Source organism: Eretmochelys imbricata, chromosome 5, assembly GCF_965152235.1.
Source record: "Eretmochelys imbricata isolate rEreImb1 chromosome 5, rEreImb1.hap1, whole genome shotgun sequence".
Lineage (NCBI taxonomy): Eukaryota > Metazoa > Chordata > Testudines > Cheloniidae > Eretmochelys > Eretmochelys imbricata.
Window position 1 is genome coordinate 14,449,803 of NC_135576.1, and position 17,522 is coordinate 14,467,324.

Genomic DNA, 17,522 nt, shown 5'->3' on the forward strand with positions numbered 1-17,522 from the left:
TAGTCTGTATCCGCAAAAAGAAAAGGAGTACTTGTGGCACCTTAGAGACTAACAAATTTATCTGAGCATAAGCTTTCGTGAGCTACAGCTCACTTCATTGGATGCATGCAGTGGAAAATACAGTGGGGAGATTTTATATACACAGAGAACATGAAACAATGGGTGTTACCATACACACCGTAACGAGAGTGATCAGGTAAGGTGAGCTATTACCAGCAGGAGAGGAAAAAAAAAAGTCCTGACAGCAGAATTGTCTGGCTATGTAGACTCCCTCCTCAGGCCCTACTCCACCAGCACTCCCAGCTATCTTCGAGACACCACTGACTTCCTGAGGAAACTACAATCCATCAGTGATCTTCCTGAAAACACCAGCCTGGCCAATATGGATGTAGAAGCCCTCTACACCAACATTCCACACAAAGATGGACTACAAGCCATCAGGAACTGTATCCCCGATAATATCACGGCAAACCTGGTGGCTGAACTTTGTGACTTTGTCTTCACCCATAACTGTTTCACGTGTGGGGACAATGTATACCTTCAAATCAGCTGCACTGCCATGGGTACCCGCATGGCCCCACAGTATGTCAACAGTTTTATGGCTGACTTAGAACAACGCTTCCTCAGCTCTCATCCCCTAACACCTCTACTCTACTTGCACTACATTGATGACATCTTCATCATCTGGACCCATGGAAAAGAAGCCCTTGAAGAATTCCACCATGATTTCAACAATTTCCATCCCACCATCAACCTCAGCCTGGACCAGTCCACACAAGAGATCCACTTCCTGGACACTACAGTGCTAATAAGCGATGGTCACATAAACACCACCCTATACCGGAAACCTACTGACCGCTATTCCTACCTACATGCCTCCAGCTTTCATCCAGATCACACCACACGATCCATTGTCTACAGCCAAGCTCTGCGATACAATCACATTTGCTCCAAACCCTAAGACAGAGACAAACACCTACAAGATCTCTACCAAGCGTTCTTACAACTACAATACCCACCTGCGGAAGTGAAGAAACAGATTGACAGAGCCAGAAGAGTACCCAGAAGTCACCTATTACAGGACAGGCCCAACAAAGAAAGTAACAGAACACCACTAGCCGTCACCTTCAGCCCGCAAATAACACCTCTCCAGCGCATCATCAAGGATCTACAACCTATCCTGAAGGATGACCCACCACTCTCACAGATCAGGGCTGTCTTGCTTACAGACAGCTTCCCAACCTGAAGCAAATACTCACCAGCAACCACACACCACACAACAAAAACACTAACCCAGGAACCTATCCTTGCAACAAAGCCCGTTGCCAACTCTGTCCACATATCTATTCAGAGGACACCATCATAGGGCCTAATCACATCAGCCACACTATCAAAGGCTTATTCACCTGCACATCTACCAATGTGATATATGCCACCATGTGCCAGCAATGCCCCTCTGCCATGTACATTGGCCAAATTGGGCAGTCTCTACGTAAAAGAATAAATGGACACAAATCAGACGTCAAGAATTATAACATTCAAAAACCAGTTGGAGAACACGTCAATCTCTCTGGTCACTCAATTACAGACCTAAAAGTGGCAATTCTTCAACAAAAATACTTCAGAAACAGACTCCAGCGAGAGACTGCTGAATTGGAATTAATTTGCAAACTGGACACCATTACATTAGACTTGAATAAAGACTGGGAGTGGATGTGTCATTACACAAAGTAAAACTATTTCCCCATGTTTATTCCCCCCCACCCACTGTTCCTCACACATTCTTGTCAACTGCTGGAACTGACCCACCTTGATTATCACTACAAAAGGTTTTTGTCGTCCCCCCCTCCCCCCTTGCTGGTAATAGCTCACCTTATCTGATCGCTCTCGTTAAGGTCTGTACGATAACACCTGTTGTTTCATGTTCTCCGTGTACATAAAATCTCCCCACTGTATTTTCCACTTCATGCATCCGATGAAGTGAGCTGTAGCTCACGAAAGCTTATGCTCAAATACATTTGTTAGTCTCTAAGGTGCCATAAGTACTCCTTTTCTTTTTGCAGAATCTCAGGTGTAAATCAGTAAAACCCCACTTTCTTCACTGGAACTACAGTCGTTTACATTTGCTGAGTATCTGCCTCAAATTAATACACAGTATAAACTCTATAGAGGGAACCACTTCAACAACCACCAAAATGCAGCCACCTCTGGGCTGAAGCACACCAGCTGTTCAACAGTGTAAAGCAACACATTGGCTCTGTTTAAGACAGAGTGAAGAAGAATGGTCTAGCCAAGTAAAACTTGAGAGAAAGTGTTGGCTAGGCAGAATATCACTGAAACTGGAATCCACTCAGGTTACTGGGGTTATCTCCTCCACTCTTACTAAAATGGTGTCATGGGTTCTTCAGTGATCACAAGAGGTGAGGCCTTTAGTGCACATTATACAAATGACAGCGCTCCTAGTACAATCATTCACAGTACTGAGCTAGCTCAACTGTGCTTAGCTTGTAAGGGACAACAGGATCACAGCCCACACCTCTGTCTAGCATAGAGACATTGCACATTGGGAATGAGACACATCACTTAAGTATCAAATAGGATTTAAGGAGGGCTGGTGAAATAAGACCCGAGCAGAGCCTCTGCCCAAACTTTGAATTAAACCTTTACTGTTGCTTGGAAAATGTTTTGATAACTTTCCCCACCTTCCCTATTTCTAGGATAAATGAGTGCAGGAAAAGCAGGAGACATTTTGTGGTGAGATTGACCATCCAATTTGAAAGGAAGGATAATCAGAGGCCAGGGAACTAGGCTAGGACTTGGGAGACCTGGGCTCAATTTCCTGATGTGCCACAGGCTTCCTATGGGACCTTGGACAAATAACAAAGTTCTCTGCCCCTCATTTCCCTATCTGTATAATGGGGATAATAGCTCTGGCCCTCCCTCACAGGTGCTGTGAGGATATTGTGAAGCGCTCAGCTACTTCAGTGAGGGGGGCCAGATAAGGCCATTAGAGAGAGAGGGAATTCTGCAGACCCAACTAGTTCAAAGGTCTGATAAGCTTTCAAAAGTTTGAGACCCTGCTTCAGGAAAGGACTTAAACATGTGCTTACAGTTAAATATGAGCTTAAGTGCTTTCCTAAACCAGGGTCGGAGTGCTTATTCAAAGAGAACCTCTGAACTGTCTGAGGCTGGCGCATCCCCACTTACAAGGACACGGATGCATTTTCACTATTCCACAGTCAAACTGTGTGCCATACACCTAAAAGGATGCCCAACGTGGCAGCATGAGGAGCTCTGGGCTTTCATAAGTCACAAAGTCTGAGTATCACAAATTAAATTCATCCTTCTGTTTCACCCTTTTCCCGTTTCCACCAACCACCAAGCAGGTATGAAACAATTGTGAATCCCTGCACTGAAGATTGCGCTCATTTCACTGTGCTGAATTGCAGTCAGAGCCCAGAAAGCCAATGGATAACAAACAGTGTGAGGGCTGTGTCTGAGAGAAGAGTGGTCACAACTGCTGCTCCTACCGATTCACCATATAAATCAAATGAATGCATATATAGCTGCTTGAATGAATACCTATATAAATACTGGATATATTGCTAGACTCTGCTAAAGTATAAATTCCTTAGGCAGCAGCCAGTTCTTTCTGCTTGTTTTTAAAGCTTAAAGTACTTTTTTCGTTTTTAGAGGGTCAGAGCTTCAAGGCAGGGAGTCCACTTCCATTTGTGTTTACACGGTGCCAGTGTAACCCACACACATTCTGGGTGTGGCGTTCTGTCCCATCCACTGGCAGCGAGACCACTTAGAGAGAGAGAGTTAAATGAGTCTGTTCTACAGCCTTAGTTAACAGTTAGTTACCCCAAGAGAGTGTGGGCGCTACTGAAAATGAATGTTAATATAGATTAATTTTAAATGAGAGCATTCATTATTAGTGTTATTCATAACTTGCATGACAGCAGCATTTAGAGGCCCCAGCCAATATCGGGGCCCCGTAGTGACAGGCACTGTTCAGACCCATAGTCAGACATAGTCCCTGCCAAAGTGTTTATGCTCTAAATGGACTGGACCGACCAAGGGTAGGAGAAAGAACGTATTACTACCCCACTTTACAGATGGGGACCACAGCACAGAGAGGTTAAGTGATTTGCCCAAGGTCACACAGGAAGTCACAGAGTTAGAGCTTAAGGCCAGAAGGGACCACCAGGTCATCTAGTCTGGCCTTCTGTACAGCACTGGCCACCAACACTACCCAGCACCTGCACACTAAACTCAACTACTGAAGCTGGACCAACGTATTAAAGCCCACAGGAGACTAGACTATTGTGTGCCACTGGCAGAGACTAGCAGGAACAGAGGTACACCTCGGCCCAAGGCCCCTGCAGTACCAAATGCCAGCACACTGGGAGCCCTACACAGGAACATTTACCACACACCCCACAACACGTGCTAATAATTAATAGGGGGCCCCCTTGAGCTGCCTGGGGCCCTAAGCAATTGCTTAGTCTGATTATGCCTAGCACCGGTTTTGATTAGGGGAGATATACCCACTGGCAAGTGACCCACACACCATGCCGCAGAGGAAGGTGAATTCCTGCCCTACACCCCAGATCACTGCCAATTTGACCTGGGGGAAAATCCCTTCCCACGCCCACATCTGGTGATCAGTTAGATTAGTAAAGCTGCAGCAGTGCCAGGAATTGAACTCCAATCTCCCAAACCCCACGGCTAGTGCTTTAACCAAAAGACCTTCCTTCCTGCCAATGGACTACATAATACTGTAGCTTCTGTCATGGCCCCTGAACCCTTCTCTTCCCAATGAACTGTTATACGCAGTTTTGGAATATGGCATACCTCATGAATCACGACTCCCCTGAGTGCAGAGGACAGCAAATTGTCTCTGACCCTTGCACAAGATGAGAGCGCAGCTCTTTGCTTATCTCCCCACTCCACCCTCTCCATGCAAGGACTCAAGGACAATCTAGCTTTAAGTGATTTCCCCAAAGCTACAGAGGGGAATCAGTATCAGAGTTCAAATCAAAACTCAGGAGTCCCTAACTACTACTCCTATGCTCAGGCCTAGACTGTGACTCAGTACACAAGCAGCTATTCCCTATTATGGAATAAGGACCCCATCCAAACTCACCGGAATACATGGAAAGACTCCCCCTGACTTCCATGGGTTTTGGACTAGGCCATAGATGCCTGCAGAATTTCATGTTAATGGCTAGAGGCAAACAAGTCATTTTGCTTCTCCCACATTAAAAATGTGATAGACCTGATTTCCTTCCCAATATCATGTTTAAAATGTGCTCTCAGGCTGAGAACTTACTGACTGTTTCAGTCTGAAATGAAACTATTTATGTCCCAGCCGCAACCTGGTAAAAAATGTCCTTTCATATGGAAAAGCTGACAGAATCTTAGCTCTAATGGGCTCAGCTATACAAATAACTGCATTTCTGCAAAAAGAAAAGGAGTACTTGTGGCACCTTAGAGACTAACAAATTTATTTGAGCATAAGCTATCATGAACTACAGCTCACCTCATCGGATGCATTCCGATGAAGTGAGCTGTAGCTCATGAAAGCTTATGCTCAAATAAATTGGTTAGTCTCTAAGGTGCCACAAGTACTCCTTTTCTTTTTGCAAATACAGACAAACACGGCTGCTACTCTGAAACCTGCATTTCTGCAGATTCATTATCTGTTCCCTGACCCTGCCCAGCAAACTGCTACAACATACAATGTGAAAAAAGAAAATGTTGAACTTGTATGATCTTTCAGTTGAAATTGACATCTTGGGTCATTTCTTTTTCCCTTAGAAACATCCAGACTTTTATCTTCTCTTCTTCCAACTGCATTATATAATAGGAATAGCTGTCCTATTGTTATTCTTTTATCATTTCAATGGCTAATAACAATGCTTATTTTTAAGCTTTTTTATTTATCAATCTAAATTTTCACAGTTGCAACAAATTATTGGTTTTAAGCATTTTACATTTTTTTTAATCAATTTTAATTTTCACACATGTGGGAGCTTAGAGGGGGACTCAGAAAATAGGGGGCCAGACAATAATTACTTAATGACTGTAGATGTCATTCAGAGGTTCAAAAAGTTAAAGCTTTATAACCATTCAAACACAAATTCTTCACATCACGTCAAAATATACAAAGCAAATATCCGTAACTCAAACTCTAATAAGTTCTCAAGTAGTATTTTTCTTACTGTGCCTATCTGTAAAATTCATCATCATCATCATCATCAATGGAAATTTTTGTTGTTGGTTTGTGTGTGTACAGTAAAATCAACATTTACCAATAATTACCCATAAAAATCTAATCCTTCAAAGCCTAACAATATTCGGTATACCAGATAGCTTCCTTCTGTTGGTACAAAAGCATTCTCCTCTGCAATGTTTGTCTTCCTTTGCCTCAAAAACCCTCCACATTTTTTCAAATGTCATTGAAAATATTTTTCCTCGCTTGTCCATAGCTCTTAATATCCCTCTGTTATTTAGTATTTAACTCTTTAACTTGTATTGTTAGTTAAGTCTACACAGTGCTTTGGAATCCAGTTTGCAGGAAATCTTCTATACAAAACAAAGGGTTATTTTATTCTTGCATATGCAGATTTTAAGGTCAGAAGGGACCATAATAATCATCTAATCCTGCATAACACAGGCCAAAGAACCCCACCCCGTAGTTTCTGCATCAAGCTCACAACTTCTGTTTGAACTAGAGCATCTATTTTATCTAACATATAATCCTCCTGTCCTGTGTTAGCACAGTGGGGTCCTAATCCGTGGGCTCCTTGGCACTACAATAATACAATTAAATAATAATAATCCAGTCTAGATTTAAAGACTTCAAATGATGGAGAATGATAAATTGCTCTAATGGTTAATGACCCTCACTCGTAAACATTTGTATCTTTTTTCTAGTCTGAATTTGTCTAGCTTCAGTTTCCAACCACAGTATCTCATTTTGCCTTTTCCTGCTAGATCTCTTCTCCATGTAGGTTCTTGTAGACTATGATCAAGTCACCTCTTAACCTTCTCTTGGGTAAATGAAATAGTTTAAGCTTCTTTACTCTCTCATTATAAGGCATGTTTTCCAGACCTTCATTTTACTGTAATGCATTATGAAGAGTTTCTAACAAAATTAGTATGAGCCTTAAAATTCCTCCCAGCATGGTTTGATAATGGATGGAAATGTGGGAATGCTGTTTGGATGTGCCATATTAGCACAGCACGTATGAAGTGTACTCTATTTACAGTATAAACACAGATCATTTATCTTTATCCCTGGGTGTAGACTGGCTCATACAATATTGTTTCCTATGGGCTGTGCATGTCCCATCTCATTTAAGGCATTGTTCATATTTAGAGCTCACAGAGGTCATAATTTATAAGCGCAGTCTAAACATTGGACAACCAACCCTGGCAGCCCTTTGTGTGACTTCGTTCACACTCTGTCTCCAGTCTTGCTCCAGTTTCACCTTCCCAGGATGGGTGGGAGCCACTGAACTGCACAGTGGTGATTAAAGGGAAGCAAGCTGGAAAGTCAAAATGCAATTAAAAGTTCAAGTCGTCTCCTGGAGAAATTCCGCTCAGTTCCTGCAGGCTCAGAGATGCTACAAAGACTTTACATTCACTTCCCAGCTTTCTGAATGACGTCTCATTTCATTTGATTATTGTTATTTATATTGTGCCCAGAGCTGGCTTTTGGGGCCCATGGACCCCCGAAAGGGAAGGAGAAGTTCAGTTTTCTAAAGAGTAAGTTCCTAGCCCTTTTTCCTTGCAAAGACAGCCTTGAAAACATAAGCCAAGCATTAGGGTTGAAAGGAACAAGCTGCCAGGCTCCCCTTCTGCAGCAGGAGGCTGGCAGGGATCTGAATATAAACAATCCCACATGGACTGACAGCAGGGTTTGAACCCTGAACCACCAGCATGAGGCTTTATTCTATAAGCTACAACGTCAGTGTACAATGCTAGACCAATGGTGAGCAGGCTCTGAAGAGGGAGGCAAAACATGTGTTTGCTGCTGCCACATGTTCCACTTGCTTGAGGACTTTCCCCACACCCCAAAAATCTCATCTACACCGAGTGACAATACATAGGCCATTAGATTGAGCTTGGCAGATAGGGTATTTCAATAGGGATTTCAAATAGTTTGTGAGATTCCTTTTTCTTTAACCATGAGAATAGAGGGCTCCATCCTGCTTTCTCCCCCCCGCCACTCCCCGGACCAAATTCCCTCAACCCTAGCCTCCAGCAGCCACAAGAATCCCTACCCACCAAGCAAAGGAAAGGCTACCTGGGCATACACTATCCTGTGCTACTGTGGCTACACTGCTATTTTTACTCCAGCTAGCCCGAGTATGTGTACACAAGCAAGGGAATCACACCCCTAGCTTGTAGTGTAGATGTAGCTTTAGCCAAGACCATCCCGGACAAGTGTTTGTGTAGCCTGCTCTTCAAACTTCCAATGGGGAGGGTTTCGCAACCTCGCTTGGTAACCTGTTCCAGTGCTTACGTATCCTTATAGTTAGGAAGTTTTTCCTAATATCTAATTTAAATCTCTCTGGGTGCAAACTAAGCTGATTACTTTTTGTCCTGTGCTCAGTGGACATGGAGAACAACAGATCGCTGCCCTCTTTATGACAACCTTTTACATATTTAAAGACTTAAAACCCACCTCAGTCTTCTTTTCTCAGCTCCTGATGGTTCCTCAGCTACATCAATAGACCTCATGGGACACTACCTGGCCCTGTTGCTCAGTACAGCGCTGCTGCAGCAGGAGATGGAGGATTTTATCTTGGAGGTGTCAGGCATGTTCATGTCACCAGAGGACCCTTGGATTGCGTGTGTGTGTGTGTGTATGTGTGTGCACACAGACAGTGGTCCTGGCTGTGAATCCTCTCACCGCAAAGATAGCAGGCAGCCAGATGGCACCCCCTCCATTTAATAAGGTTACTATGCCCAGGATCTTGGAAGGGAGATTGGTACTAAGAACATAAGAACGGCCATACTGGGTCAGACCAAAGGTCCATCTAGCCCAGTATCCTGTCTTCCGACAGTGGCCAATGCCAGGTACCCCAGGGCCAGTATGTGCCAGAGGGGAGGAGAAAGGTGGATGGGATGTACTCATGGAGGACTCAGTGTAGGGATGAATTCATTTGCAACCCTTGTACAGTGACTTGTAGGTTTGGTTCACAAACTGAACCCTGCAAGGTTTGCCCAGCTCAGGCTGTGTCACTTAATTAGTTGATGCTAGCAAAGGCCTGGAAGAAAAGCTCTGCAGAAATGCAAAACATTAATTATTCCTATGTTCATTCATCATTCCAGTTCATCCACTGAAGCCAATGAAGTTACATCAGGGATGAATTTGGCCTCAAATGTATTTTTCATGTGCTGGCATTTTTAAAGGGCTGTTCAGAATTGTATGTGCTCCCTGAGATGTGTCCTCGAGCATTATGAGTTCAACAAGGACTCTATGCAACTCTTTGATGCTCTGGATATGAACTCTGGCTAATAGCATCACACTCTTCTTACCTTGCATTTACATGTGACTTTGCTACTAAACAATGACTGAAAACTCTCTGTTCAAAATCATGCTCAAGGACTCCTTGGAGGGCTTTTTGCTTCAGGGACAAAGCGCGGTCAGCCATTCAACGCTCAGATGTTTAACCCAAAAAGGCCCCATCTATCCTCCACACCGGAGCACAGCATTAGAACATATTGTTAGCGCTGAAGGTGAATTCAGGCGATGATAAGGCATTAAATCAAAGTCTTATCTAATGCCAGGACATTACAGAAACCCATCTCATCCTCAGAGAAAAGAAGTCAGATGACTCCATTCTGCCAGACATGTTTCATCACCCTGTCCCTAAACTCTGTCGGGCCTTGAGCAAGTCACAGAGACCCACATCTTCCAAAGTGGCTGCTGATGTTGGTTGTCTCTTGTTTTCGATGCCCCGAAGATTGAAAGCCGCCAAAACAGAGGTACCCGAAAAATCAGTGGCCGCTTTTGAAAATTTTGGCCTTAACTCCTCTGTGCCTCCATTTCCTCACCCGCAAAGTGAGGGTGATCATGCTTTCCAACTTCTGTGAAGCACACTGGGTGCCACTACAATATCCATACTCATTCCGAAAAATACCGAATTTCATGAGTTGTCTCTTGGGTGCCAATGGGACGAGTTACGGAGTAAGGAAGGTTCTACTCAGCATGGGTTATGGTGGCAAAATCTAGCCTTTTGAGGTGTACTGGTGAAAAATGCTCCAGTCCCAAATATTTTTGCCATTGAAAATCAGGTTAAAAATCCAGTTGTGCATTTCTCTCAGCTTGGCCAAGGAAAATTAACTAGTCATTCCCCTTTAGCATCCCATCTAACTGGTTCTCATGCACTAGCACAATGCAGGCTTGTTTGCAAACACAGCAAATCCAAACCAATCTTAAAAAGTGGTTGCCCTTGCTATTTAAATACATGGAAACATTATTAATGATTTTCAGGATTTTTTTTTTCTTTTCAGATTTTTGGCTGACATTAACCCGATGGTGTCCCTTTAAATGCTTGAGCGTTGTTTGAGGTTCTCAGACGGTTTGCAGTGCCAGGACGCTTGGTGAAAACCATGCCAAGAAAACGCCCCTTTTGCTGCCAGGCCGGTTTGGACTGGCTCACCCCACCTCTTCTTTCTCTGCCAGTCCCATAGCCTAATTCATGAGAAGGCAGATTTAGGAATGCGATATAACCACAAACACTCTGTCTCTCTAAAAAAGAGATTACCTCAACTCTCTGCTTCGGCCCTCCCACTCCGACCTGCCCCGCACCCCCACCCCAATCTCTCTGCTTAGGCTGGAATGGTTTTCTTAGCCTCTCCTACACAATTTCACACAGCTAAAGCGCCAATCTCCTAACCAAGCCTTGTTACAGGGGAGTCAGCTGCAACTTTATTCAGCTGCAATTAACATTTGAGGAGACAGAACATTTTCGTCTCTGTTCTAGGCAAGGATTGAACGAGCAGAACCAGAGCAAACTATATAGAGGAGAGAAAAATATCTGCAGAGACAAGGGCCCCTTATCTTACAGTCCTTACCCAGACAACAAACCCAGTGACTGGAAGATCAGGCTCAGAGAGTACTGGATTTATAGTACAGTCAGAAGCTGCTGTGTAAGGCTCCAATTCAGCACAGTAGAGTCATAGACTAAGGCCAGTCAGGACCATTAACTCATGTGGTCTGACCTCCTGCATGGCACAGGTCACAGAACATCAGCACGTTACTCCTATACTGAGCCCAATAACCTGTGTTTGACTAAAGCATATTTTAGGTACTTAAGCAGATGCCTTACTTAAAGCACAGGAGTGGTGCCACTGGTTTTATGTGACTAAGGTTAGGCGCATGCTTAAGCAGGGTCTAATTCTGAGGTAAATCACTTGACTTCTGCGGAATGGCTAGATTTACACAGTTGTCACTGAGCACAGAATCTGGCCCACAAAGCGTAAGCCTCATTTCAGCTAAATCCCAAATAGGGGAAGCCAGAGTGTGGTGAGAGGAAGTGGAGCTGCACTGCTTTAAAGCTGTGTGGGAACGTACCGCATAGTAGCGAGGCAGACCAAACAGACTGGGGTAGCTAGGCTGCAGTTACTTCTTCACTATGCTGAACTTTGTCGTCCATGTGAGGTGCACCTTGAAGATTTCACTCTGATTGCTCCTCGAGGGCCTGATTTTAACAGGGTGAAAGACACTATGGCGCTAACTGCATATATTGTGCCGCGTTTCAAAAAAAGAAGTAAAAAGTGCTCATTCATCATGTGTAGGCAAACTGTAGCTGAGTCTCAGTGAAATAAAAATGAGTCACTGACACACTGCATAATAGCATTTCAGGTTGGTCTCTTAAATAATTTGTATTTTAATGAATCCATTTCACTCCTGCACTTGTCTATAGCCCCAACAATTTATTGAGCTCCTCTGTTCACTAATTTGATTTTTAAATTCCCAATTTACCATTTTTATTCAAAGAAGCAGCAGCCCGCATTCCTTTACTGGCATACGCAGCAGAAGGTAACAGTATCGTGCTGCACATATGCCGGCTCTTATCATCCCAGCCCGGCTGCTCCAATCTAACTTATACAAAAACTCCTCCACTGATGAGCTAATGGGCATAGCAATGGCAAGGAGAAAAACTAGAGGACAAACAGATGCATTATAGATGCACGATATTGCTGCATTTCCCATCCATTCCCCACACTGTTGTGAGATGTCTTCGGGTCAAGATCTTACAAACCACAGGAGTCAATTCTAATGCCTGGTCATTAGAGAGAGGAATAGGGTATATCTCTTTGATGTATTTAATTACTTTACAGCACGCATAACGATCTGGGTTTCTCCCTGTTTTGACAGGATTCCTGATTCAGCTTGCGATAGAGCAGATCTTCAGCATCCTCCATCACTATAACCACTGCAGTAGTTTGGCTCTATCAATCCAGCCAATCTGTTGGAGGGATGATTCTTTCAAATTTCCTGTCCCACTGGCTTCAGACAAACGTTCACAGAGCTTTTTGCACCAATTCCACTATAATGACACAGATCTCTTGTTATTGTCCTGAGCTTTACAAAAAGCAGCTTGGTGGCACGAAAATGCTGCAAATCTGCCTTTACCATAGAGAGAGGAAGGAAGGTCCTGTGGGTAAAGCAGAGAGGAAGTGAGAACATCCGGGTGGTATCACCAATAACTTATAATGTGGCCTTGGGCAAATCACTTGCTCCTTTGTGCCTCAGCTTCCCTGCCTCCATCCTTAAAATTGGAATAATACTTATCTACAACCTCAGAGATATGTTTGGAGGTTAAGTTCATTATGTTTGTAAAGTGCACTGAGACCCTTGGATGGAAAAAGCTATATAAGGCAAAGTATTATTGTTATGGAACTGCTGAAGAAAGTCTCATACTTCACACAGGGGAGCAGCATAGTCTAGTAGGTACAACAAGGGACTCAACTTAGATTCTATTTCTGACTCTGCCCTTTGCTCACTGTGCGACCGTAAGCAAGTCCCTTAATCTCTGTGCACTTCAGTTTTTCCATTTGTGAAATCAGGAGGAAGGATTGCCAAGTAGTTAGTGCACTTCAGTGGGACTGTGGAGACCTGGGACCAGTTCCCTGCTCTGCTACAGACTTCTTGTGAGACCTTGGACAAGTCACTTAGACCCAGATCCTCAAAGGCAGGGGTTCTCAACCTTTTTCTTTCTGAGGCCCCCCAAACATGCTGTGAAAACTCCACGGCCCACCTGTGCCACAATAACTGGTTTTCTGCATATAAAAGCCAGGGCCGGCATTAAGGGGTAGCAAGCAGGGCAATTGCACAGGCGCCATGCCACAGGGGACACCATGAAGCTAAGTTGCTCTGGGCCCCAGACTTCAGCCCCATGCAGTGGGACATCAGCTTTCTGCCCTGGGCCCCAGCAAGTCTAACACTGGTCCTGCTTGGAGGACCCCCTGAAACCTGCTCGCAGCCCCCCAGGGGGCCCCAGACCCGTGGTTGAGAACCACTGCTCAAAGGTATTTAGGGGCCTAATTCCCGTTGATTTCAGGGCCTTAGTCACTCTGTTCCTTCTCTGTAAAATGGTGGTAAAAGCAATTCCCGACCTCGCAGGGGTGTTGGAAGGATGAATCGATTAAAGACTGTGGGGAGCTAAGATAGTACAGTGATGGGCGCTATCTAAAAGTACCTTAGATAGCTTACATAGCTACTGCCGTAAGGGTTTGAGAGCTGGATGTCACTGATTAGTTAAGAGTTCGCTGTACATTGCTTTTAACCCATGAAGTTGCATGTAAATGCTGGGTATTATCAACATTAAATAGCCTGTAATGCTTTGAAGAAAATGGATATAAAGAGAATCCATTTAAAGGAGGGTTAAGATGACACTGCAGCCAGTCATGCCACATCCTCATCTGGAACACTGGATCCAGTTCTGTCTCATCTTAAGAAAGAGATAGCAAGGACTGTGAAGGTTTAGAGAAGGGAAATAAAGATTTCCAGAGTTGCACAATGAAAGGATGATGAAAAAAACTGAGGTAGGGAGAAAAATTAGTGGGGACTTCACTAAGCAATTCAAAGTTACGAGGGGCATAGTGATGGCCCCTTGCAGTTATCCATAACAAAAGAATAAGCGGTCAGTCAATGAAACTAATGACTGGTCAATATAAACCAAATACACGGAAACACTTCTTCACCAAACATCTACTCACCAGTATTGTGATTTTAGATTTTCCGAAGGTCTGGATCATTTTATGACCAATAAAATTTTGACTAAGCAAGGATGATCCAGTCTCACGTGTCAGTGAGTGAGCTAATTGTTTTCTTCACCTATCTTCTGCACTGTTGGTAGGTTTCAGAGTAGCAGCCGTGTTAGTCTGTATCCGCAAAAAGAACAGGAGGACCTGTGGCACCTTAGAGACTAACAAATTTATTTGAGCATAAGCTTTCGTGAGCTACAGCTCACTTGCATCCGATGAAGTTAAATTTGTTAGTCCCTAAGGCACCACAAGTCCTCCTTTTCTTTTTACGGTTGGTAGGGAGTATTCAATAGGAATAGTAGGAGAAGGAGGGTGTCAGTTGTTCTGAAACATTAGGAGTTGTCAGTTTCTGTAAGCAGAATACCAAGTTTGATGGCCAACGGTCTGATCATAGCACGGCTGTCAGCGCTCTATGAACCACAGATTTGATTTTGAATGATAAGGTCCAGAAGGGGCTAACATTTCACACCAAATGAGCAACCAGAAGGCAGAGGCTATATTTGGATCAAATCTCCATCCACCTTTTTAAACTGCAGCTATTGGAAATGAGTGTGCTGGATCAGTTTGCTATTTCAAAATTACATTAGCCTAAGGAGTCTCATAAAAGGGAGCTACTTTCTTTTATCATTCTGTAACCTTTGCAACTGCACTTGGGATGCAGATAGAGGGAGAGGTTTTTATGAGGGCCCAGTCTGGGAGGAAGACCAGCTGTTTAAGGGGCATGCTGCCCCATCTAAGGCTTTGATAGGCTGAATTTGGGGCATTTGGGATAACGCCACCAAATATATCTAAGATACATACATGGCTCTCATTACCACAGTATCGTAGCACCTCACTATGTAGTTTATCCTCACACCACTCCTGTGAGGTAGGAAAGCATTACAGAGGCTAAGGGACTTGCCCAAGGTCACAAAGGAAGTATGTAGCAAAGCAGGGACTAGAGTGCAGGTCTCCTAAATTCTAGATTAGTGTCCTAAACTTCCTTTCTTTCTAGCATAATCTATTCCTAAAAGGGGTTGCTAATGAGAGGAGAGAAATCTAAATTTAAACCAGAGAAAGTAAATCCCTTTAAAGTATAAAAATAAAACAACCTTTATCTTCAGTTCCTAGTGATTCCTAGTGATTCTAATAGAAATTGATGGAGACAACAGCCCACATGTATCATCATATCATCAGGCCATCAGTGATTGCTGCCTCCCACCCAACTTCACCTTGTTCCTACTGCATCTCTTTGCCTTGCAGCTGGCACGTCCATTTCTTCAAAAGAGGGCACTCGTGTTGTTTGAGGATGGCAGCACACTGTTTGCCAGGCAGAGAGCTGCATTGGTAGGACTGCCCCAAAAGGAGGAAGCTTTGCTCCAATAAATTCTAGTGTCCCTCGTGCTTGCTTGTGGCAAGCTTTAACAGTTTGTTGTTCTGCTGTAAGAAAAGAGAAAGAAAAAAAATCTCCCGAACTATCCCCCAGACAAGATGGGACACACAGGGGAATGGCCTGAAGTGTCCTCTCTGCTAACCATGGGAACTAGTCCCAATCACAACATTTGCATCTGTGGATCTGAACATCATGGGTTCCAGGTTCTGGTTCAGGTCCATGATACAGCTAAGCCCTAGTTGCTCAATTCAGATCTGGATCAGAACTGTCCTAATGTTAGGTTTCAGAGTAGCAGCCGTGTTAGTCTGTATTCGCAAAAAGAAAAAGAGTACTTGTGGCACCTTAGAGACTAACCAATTTATTTGAGCATAAGCTTTCGTGAGCTACAACTCACTTCATTGGATGCATAAAAGTGGAAAATGCAGTGAGGATGTTTTTATGCACACAGACCATGAAAAAATGGGTGTTTATCACTTCAAAAGGTTTTCTCTCCCCCCACCCCACTCTCCTGCTGCTAATAGCTTATCTAACATGATCACTCTCCTTACAATGTGTATGATAATCAAGGTGGGCCATTTCCAGCACAAATCCAGGTTTTCTCTCCCCCCACTCCACTCTCCTGCTAGTAACAGCTTATCTAACATGATCACTCTCCTTACAATGTGTATGATAATCAAGGTGGGCCATTTCCAGCACAGGCTTGAATAGAGACTGGGAGTGGCTAAGTCATTATGCAAGATAACCTATTTCCCCTTGTTTTTTCCTATCACCCCCGCTCCCCCTTTCCTCAGACATTCTTGTTAACCCCTGGATTTGTGCTGGAAATGGCCCACCTTGATTATCATACAGCAGGAGAGTGGGGTGGGGGGAGAGAAAACCTTTTGAAGTGATAAACACCCATTTTTTCATGGTCTGTGTGTATAAAAACATCCTCACTGCATTTTCCACTTTTATGCGTCGTAATGTTCAGTGGTCTCCAGATGAAAGGTTTTTGGTTCAGGGTTATCTCTAAACCAAAAACACCCCACTCATACCTGCCAATGTACAACCTGGTAGAGCTCAGCTGCAGATCTCACATCCAGATTTTGGGGTAACAAATGTAACATTTTTAGATATTTTTAAAAAATCTATGTATTTAGTAAAAATCACATTTTACGTCCCACAGTCCTACCTCTTTAGCTCAGATTTTAACTTTGCTTCAAAGCCCAAACACTTGGAGTCATTCTTGACCTCCAACATTACTTCATTTTAGCCTCCCACCTCTCTTTGGTCAGTAAATCTGCCTATTATCACCTCTGGAGCACTGCCAGACTTTCTCCTTCCCTTGAGCCTGTCTCAGCTGTAACTCTGCTTGTGCTTTAATCTTCTTCCACCTTGATTACTACAATTCCTCATTATATGGCCTTCCTGCTGTACATTTTCTTCTGTCTAATCTTCAGGGTGTCCCAACTGCTTTGGCCAGATTACTCTCTCAGTGCAGGAGTTATCTCTCGTTCCTTTTTTCTTGGCTTCCTATCCATCCCAGAGTCCACTTCAAAACTGCCCTTCTAGTTTTCAGAATTCTCTGTTGCAGAGGTTTTCACATTCTGGTCTGCAGCCAGCTGGCGGCTTGCAGAGTGAGGAAAAATAGGAATTGCTATACATGTATCAGACCCTTAGTGCACCTACTCCAGCATCTTTGCCAGCACCACATGCTTCAGAGAAAGACACAAGAAACCTCATAGTGGATGTGGCATAATCTGCCCCCATAAAGGTCTGATCCTAATCCTTAACAGTTAGAGATCGTTTTAAATCCTGAAGCATGAGTTTAATACCCCTTCCAAAACTCTCTCTCTGCAGTAATTAACAACTCTGG